General features: G+C 39.8%; 1 long non-coding RNA gene across 1 annotated transcript; it reads left to right on the top strand.

Annotated features, from left to right (window-relative positions):
• Positions 1-75: 75 nt before the first annotated feature.
• LOC114064660 lies at positions 76-1,885 on the top strand. Its single transcript, XR_003572792.1, has 2 exons — positions 76-491; positions 992-1,885. It is a non-coding gene; the product is annotated as an uncharacterized LOC114064660 (long non-coding RNA).
• The last annotated feature ends 4,756 nt before the right edge of the window (positions 1,886-6,641 follow it).

Below are 6,641 nucleotides of genomic sequence, written 5' to 3'. Positions count from 1 at the left end.
ATGTTGGGAGGCCGGGGGCGGGGCCGGGGCGGGGGGACTGGCGCTCCATCGGCCGGCCGGGGAGGGGAGCGAGTGCCTTGGGGTCTCAGTGTCTCCGGTGTCGCTCCTGGTCCAGCGCGCCGCTCCCCGCTGCGAGGTGTTGCCTTGGGCAGGGAGCTGCGCTGGGCTGTTCGCTCCCCCGGCAGCCCCAGCCCTGAAGGAAGCACCTCGCGTCCGAGAGAAGTAAGTGCGGCTGGGGGTGAGACGTGCTTTTTGGGGAGGACAGAGTGGCCATCCTCTTCAACAGGCCTCGTTACTTCATCTTCCCTCACGAGTATTGCTGGAGACTTGGAAAAAGATGGGTCGCATCAGCACCATTTTAACATCTCGACCCTTGCTGGAAGTCCCAGAAGAGGCAAGGAAGCAAGTCATCCTTTTCCCTCTCTTCACTTTGGTAGCGTATTTGTGAGAGTAACATGTGAATGGCTTTGAATTCTATAAAAGTTTAATGGGTGAGTTTTGTCCCTTCGGGGGCATTCAGGGAAAACCCAAGGCAGAGGACGTGTCCTTGTGTTCCTCTCTTTCGGACAAAGCGTACACATTCCCAGAGCTTCTGGATATACAGAAAGGTATTGGCTATATTAGCGACTTATGTATGCCAGCAGTTTGTACTTAAGTTTTTTCTTGCTGCTGTGTTAATTTTATTTTTTCCCGAAGACACTGCTTTTTATGTAGTATTTCGAAACAGGAAAGAAATTATCCCTTTTTCTTAGGCATGCATTTCTCTCAATGCCTTTCTGTTTGCTTTGCAACCCAACATACAAACATTCCTCTCGTGCATTTGTTGTTTTAGCAGAGATCAGGTGTTGCAACTCGTAGGTCCCCATTCATGTAAGTGTATTTCTTTCTTCAGGTGTAAAATAGGTGAAATGACAGTAGCCATGTGCTGAGTTACAGGTGCTTTTCATGACGGATGCACAGTTATTGATCAGAAGTATTTTGTTGTGGATAGAACACAAGTGTGGAAAACTGGCAAAATTCCAGTGGAGGTGCATCATCTGGTTAAGGGTGACCACTAAATAGAGGAATGCTGCTGAAAAGCCACCAGGAAAAAAACACTTGCTTCATGACCCCACAAGGCCTCCTTATGGCCTGCTATGAACTGCCTTCCTCTGTTATCTCTGTTTTTTGGCACTGTTGGGTCAACTGATTTAAATCACTAAAATAGCAGAAAACAGATTACTAAAATGGCTGAATAACACTTCCAGTTTAGCGAGTTGAATCATCTTGTGGAAAGTGTTTGACAAGTGGCAGAGCCAGAACAAAGGATGAGGAAGAGAACTGACCAGAGATTAAGGAGTGAAGGGGGTTGAATTTGGAAATCAGTGGGATGGGAATGCCTTTCCATTGACAGTAAACAGATAAATCAGCTCAGCTGCGGGTCAGGTTGTGGTTCTAAGAAAAAGGAAAAAACAAACAACCCCAACAGATTCTAGAATACATTTCCTAACAGAAGCAACTTCTAAGAGTCCAAACTTTAGCAACCTACTTCAATCAAAAGGGATAACACTGGTTTTAACATAATTTGAGAAATTGATTGCTGTTTATTGTGGTGTGTGGTCTTCAGATTTTTATGAAACATTGCTAAAAAGTGGAAAATCACTAAAATTCAATGAATTACTTTTTAACATGTCACTTGCAGAGTCACTGAAAATTACAAGAGTTTTAAACTACTTCATGTTGCTTGTTATTTTGAATTATCTTCCTTATCATATTGTTCATGTGTGAAGTGTATTCAATTGAGATATGTAAATGATATTCCCCTAGGACTTTTTTGGAACTACAGTGTGTATGACGGAATTAATATTTAAATATGTGAAAGTAGTAGAAAATAAAAGGCTACAAGGACAAATGATGATGAGAGGTGTTGCTTTGTGCTTAGTAAGGAACATATTGATGTTGAGAAAAGACGATGGAATTTTCCTGCGCTTCTGCTTTTATAGAAGCTAATGTTGCTTGCTGGAAAAAACCCAAAACCTTGTGGTTATAAATCTACCTAAGATTGTTCACGGTGAAAGAGAGACCACCTCTTTTTTTTCTCCCCTCCTCCTTCCCCTGACGTCCAGTCAGTCTGGAGTCTTTTTAAGGTGGCTTTCACTGCCTCATCCTCTTGTGATGGAGGATTTTGCTGTGTACCTGTGAAAGAGATGTGTACAGTTAAAATTCTCTGAGGATTGACTTACCAGATTATCACATCTGACAGTTTTGATGATGGTTGTGTGGTGCGTTTTCTACCTTTAGCAGAAGCCATCCCTCCCTCCTATTCTGTGTCCTCTCCATTTTATTTCTGTCTCGGGAGCTGCAGAGGAGAAAGTGAAAATGAAAATGCTTGGTCATCATACTCTTAGGTTACAAAAAAATAAGGATGGAAGCAAAAACGTTGAGAATCGAGCCTTCATCGACTGCAATGTGCTGATACAGTATCTCAAATTATTCACAGAGATAGCTGTACAACATGACAGGAAGAAGAAATTAATGAAAAGGTGTAATGAAGCAACCATGGAAAAGGGTGGGGGGGGATCAGTAAGACATTCTTTCCTCTCCTACCCTGTGAAATAAATTTCCATCTGGCAAAATGATCTTGTGAATGTATGGGAACAGTCATTCCATGCAGTGTTTTCCAAAATGTAACTGTGAATAGGAGCTGATGTTAATGATGCCCAGCAAACTTAAAAGCCTTATTTTCTTCTACCTCACCCAACCTGTAGATGTTTATCCAAGCACCTTAAATATAAGGTCTTCCCTAACTATCAAGTTGTAAGTTTTAAAGTTAGAAGTGTGTTCTCTTACCTAAAAGTACCATTCTGATTTGATAGCATCTTATGTCCAGTGGCTGTTACGCTTTCAGAGGTAGGTATGACGATACAAGACAAAGACAATGAAGAATCAGGTCCATCAACTATGATGACAAATAGCATTGTTTCAGCTGTTTGTTAAAACAGTTCTAACTTGAAAAAGCCTTGCCAGCAGCTTAACTACAGGCATGCACAAGGGAAAAGTAAGACAACATCTCATTGGCGAAATAATGTGATTTCCTAATACAGGCAAGATCTACATCCCTCTGCTGCGCTGGGGTGATGCCAAAGTGCAGACCCTGAGAGGGAGTCAGTCAGCTATTTAGCTTTGAGCCAGCTGTGCTGTGCTGTCCAGGGAGGCACCAAAAGGGAAAGGACCCTCCTCGGCACAGCTGGTTGGCAATCGCAGGAGTGGAATCTTGGTTTCTCTCACATTCTGTGCCTCTTCACTTTCTGATTGCTTTGATTATTCTGTACTCCTCTGCTTGTTCTTAACATAGGGCTCCTTGTTGCCTGTCTTCACATAAAAACTTTTGTCTGAGTTAGCATTGTATGAAATCCAAAAAGTGATGGTCCATCTTCTCTGTCTGCGCCTATTGTCAGTGGCCAAATACTATAAAATTGGTTGCAAATTTAGAAGGCTTTCTTTTTTCTTAAGCCTATGGAAATGAATTGTTGTAGTTCAATTACATTTAAAAGATTGGGTTTGGGTTCTTTGAGAGATTTTGCCTTTAAGGCAAAACCGGCTTCTTAGCAATGTTGACCCTGTTGAAATCAAAATTATAAAGGTCACAGTGCTCAATACATACTTGGAGTTCACTGTGCAGAAAGCATCTCTTTGAAAAGGCAGCAATGAAGAAGCAGAATACACAAAATTTTCAACAAGATGATTTGTTGCCTTTGGCTGTAGTGTATTCAACAGTGTAAAACTAAACTTTTAAAAGAGAAAGATAAGGTTGTTTGTCATTATTTGTGGGTCTGAATTTGTGTGAAGTTAATATTCAGAAAGCATTCATGAAGATGGTAATGATTTTTGAAAGTGCCTTTTTTGTAGTATTAACAGTCATCTGAAATTTAATCTTGAGAGTGAATTACTGATTATTTTCTTGTTTTCAACATTCAAGTTACTCTGTCAGGAAATGAGAAAATACCGTATGCTTTAGCTGAATAGTTGCGATAAAACAAATTACAAATGGGTAACTTCAGCACAGAATTAATATTTCGATCTATATACTGAAATCTATTAATATAAACTGTATAGATGATAACAAATACGTCTCAGGAGTCTTAATGAGAAGAATCCATAAGATATTATTAGACTGTGACCAGTTTTGGATATCACATTTCTGTTTCTCATTTGATCTTGTATAAATCTTGTATAAATCTTGTATAAATCATCCCCTTATGGTTTGTGCTGGTGGGTACTATAAGCTCTGCAGACCATGCAGCAATGTATCATTCTGCATACTGCGCTGGAAATTTTTAAGAATGTGCATGGCTAACTAACTTTAGGAAGCAGTGCACTACGACCTGCTACAAAGGAGACAGAGACTGTTCTGTTTCACAGAGACAGTGTTTTATTTATTTAATCTAAATTGGTTACCCTTCTGCAGCAGATGCAGCAGAGTGCCTCAAACATATGTTTAAGTACACCCTTACTTGGAATCCATGGGATTTAAAATGTGCTCTACATGTCTGGTTGATTAAAAAGACGAACTTGCTATGTGTTATGATGATTTAAATCCATTGGAAGACCAGGTATATTCCCTCTCAAGGAGTTCTTTCAGGGCCACGTGGTGTAAATCTGTTCCATTGGTTTTAGAAGGATCATTTCTTCAAAGAGAGAAATGTTCATTGGTTTTGTTTGTTTGTTTTTAATACAATACTGTTTATTCAGAAAAAAATATATATGAATGAATATTTCTCAAATTACTGTAGAGGCAGCCAGCAGCAGGCACTTTTCTTGTGCATTATTTACAGTTCTACTCCCTTAGTCAGTTCTTTACCTCAGGAAGCTGAGTGACTGCTTCTCAAGTAGCTGGCTTGCTTTATACTGGCTTTCTGTTTGTCAGATGGTGTGGCTACTGGGATAGGGTACCATAAAACAAGGAAGGATGTGTGTTTGTGGTGTGGTAGCTGCTTCACGCACCATTGTCCCAAGGTATCTGTGAAAATTTGTGTTTGCTCTGTCTTCAGTGGGAATAAAGTAAGATATTTACTGCAAAACAAGAGTGTACACAGAGGCAATTACTGCAGAGTAGCTAAAGAAGTGTAAACCTGTACTCAGGCTACCTTGCAGTGATTTATGTAAACATGCTGTTCTAAGCAGGGGCTGCCAAACAGTCACCCAACTGCTCTGTTGTGTGGTCCGAGAATCTCATCTACCGGACTTGGTTTCTAATTGTTCATTTCCCTCTGGGCCAGTCCTTGGATGGTATTTCCAAAACTATGAATAAAAACTGTAAAAGGGGCTAATGTTACAAAATCTGGAGTCCTTTAAAGACACTGAGCATTTTTAGCTGCCACCTAAGTAAGATTTCTAGAGTACTTCGCTTGGAAAGAAATATTGTGGTTGTGTGAGTATTAAATATGTTTGGTTTAGGTTTTCATCATCTCAGTGGCTTAATGATCTCGAGACATATTCCTGTTTTATCCTGCCTCTGCACAGGAGAGTTTACTTTTTATGTTACAGATTTTGTTCTCTCTCTTCAGTTTGCTATCCGTTAAAAAGCAAAGACTTTGGAAAGTGTTTTATTTAGTTACACAAACCAATGTGAGTCTCTCCATTTTTCACTTTCAAAGTCTAGTCATTGAAGGCCTACAGAGTACATATATATATATATATATATATATATATATATATATATATATATATACTTCCTAAAATTACGTGCTAAAATCATCTTGATCCTCACAACAACTCCATAAATGGATGACTTTGGTTAGTATGATCAAGTTATGTGTGCAAGACCAAACTCTACTCTCTGTGAATTGATAGGAATAATGTAGCCCAAACAAAATATAAACAAAAATTGGCAATATGCAGAATTGCCCTAGAATAGCCTCACAGTGTTTTAGAATGATTAACAGAAAAACCCAAAAGTTATTAATGGGATGAGAGGGGAAACACTGGCAGTAAGAGTTCTCACTTGAAAGCCAAACTAAAAGAAATTATATATTCAGTGAACAGAATTAAAAAGGTTCTTCAGAGTGGAAGGAGGCCTGACTGTTTGGGGGTTTGGGGCATTTATTTAAGTCCTGGTAAAACCTCTCCATGTGTTGTATTAAGAGATGTGATGCACAAAAACAATTAGCAGAACTGCACCCAGGGTGCCAAGAATATGTATTGCTGATACACATTTTTAACATATAAGGCAGCAGTTAAAAAGTAGGGATGGGGATATCATGTCAAGAGTGGAGTACATGAGATCTTGGCATGAGGCATTTGTAGCTGTCCTTGAGATAAACAGAGTAATGGGACAGGGCCATCATGGCCCTTTGCCTGACTGGTTAAAAATAAACACTGCACACATTTCATATGCATCTCTCCCTTCAGTGTGTGGGAGGAGAGAAAAATCCACACAGGAACAGATGCTCTGTTCTTGTCCCTTTCATGGCACCCTCCCAGGTTCTTATCCCTGCCCTTGGCTCAGTGATGCTGCAGTCAAGGGAAAGGCCTCTTTTTAGTTCTTAATCCCTGTGTGATGGGAGCAGGTCTATGGATGTAGCTGAGGATTAACTGATTATTTTATATATTTATTTACTCATAATAAAGGAATAAATCTTGCATCTTGTGGATAATAAAAA

Source organism: Empidonax traillii, unplaced genomic scaffold (genome assembly GCF_003031625.1).
Source record: "Empidonax traillii isolate 1590-97213 ecotype Southwest subspecies unplaced genomic scaffold, ASM303162v1 scaffold19:size3308961, whole genome shotgun sequence".
In the NCBI taxonomy this organism is placed as follows: Eukaryota; Metazoa; Chordata; class Aves; order Passeriformes; family Tyrannidae; genus Empidonax; species Empidonax traillii.
Note: the sequence above shows the minus strand (reverse complement) of the source record. Positions and strands in the feature narration are given on the sequence as shown.